This window comes from Apis dorsata, unplaced genomic scaffold (genome assembly GCF_000469605.1).
Source record: "Apis dorsata unplaced genomic scaffold, Apis dorsata 1.3 scaffold_263, whole genome shotgun sequence".
Classification (NCBI taxonomy): Eukaryota; Metazoa; Arthropoda; class Insecta; order Hymenoptera; family Apidae; genus Apis; species Apis dorsata.
In genome coordinates this window covers 317,391-318,665 of record NW_006263541.1, presented here as the reverse complement: position 1 = coordinate 318,665, position 1,275 = coordinate 317,391, and positions in this window count along the sequence as shown.

The window sequence follows — 1,275 nt, the reverse complement described above, 5'->3', positions numbered from 1 at the left end:
TTGTCCGAGTTCATTCGTTTCGCGAACGACCTCCTATCAAGTTATGTTCTCCTAATACAAAGTTGAAAAACTTACAAAAATAAGTAATCATAAAAAATACATAAAAGGTAAGTAGTGGTAAGTATTTTTAGAATTAAGAAAACTGTTGAAAAAATATATTACCACAAAAGAAATAGCTGTAAAAGGTAAGTAAATAAAAAATTAATAAAGGTAGGTATAGGTAAGTATATTATAACATTTTGGAAACTACGAAAATTTTTGAAAATAAACATTGAGAAATGTAAATAAACATTGAAAAATGTAAATAAACAAACCGCGAATGTAAATAAACATTGAAAATGTAAATAAACATTCCAAAGTTTGTAAACAAACCGAAATTTCAACTCCCGGGCCCAGCATTCTTTAAATTTTCGAAAATTTTTGTAAATAAACATTGGAAAATGTAAATAAACAAACCGAGAATGTAAATAAACATTGAAAATGGAAATAAACATTCCAAAGTTTGTAAACAAACCGAAATTTCAACTCCCGGGCCCAGCATTCTTTAAATTTTCGAAAATTTTTGTAAATAAACATTGGAAAATGTAAATAAACAAACCGAGAATGTAAATAAACATTGAAAATGGAAATAAACATTCCAAAGTTTGTAAACAAACCGAAATTTCAACTCCCGGGCCCAGCATTCTTTAAATTTTCGAAAATTTTTGTAAATAAACATTGGAAAATGTAAATAAACAAACCGAGAATGTAAATAAACATTGAAAATGGAAATAAACATTCCAAAGTTTGTAAACAAACCGAAATTTCAACTCCCGGGCCCAGCATTCTTTAAATTTTCGAAAATTTTTGTAAATAAACATTGGAAAATGTAAATAAACAAACCGAGAATGTAAATAAACATTGAAAATGGAAATAAACATTCCAAAGTTTGTAAACAAACCGAAATTTCAACTCCCGGGCCCAGCATTCTTTAAATTTTCGAAAATTTTTGTAAATAAACATTGGAAAATGTAAATAAACAAACCGAGAATGTAAATAAACAAACCCNNNNGAATGTAAATAAACATTGAAAATGTAAATAAACACTCCAATGTTTGTATACAAACCGAAATTTCAACTCTCAGGCCCATCAAATTTTCGAAAATTTTTGTAATAAATACTTACCTTTTTGTACTTACCTTTTTGTACTTACCTTTTTCCTTATTTATTTTTTGAGTATATTGATGCCTTTTTTAAGCATTTTTTTAACAATTTTCTTAAATCTATAGGAGACAA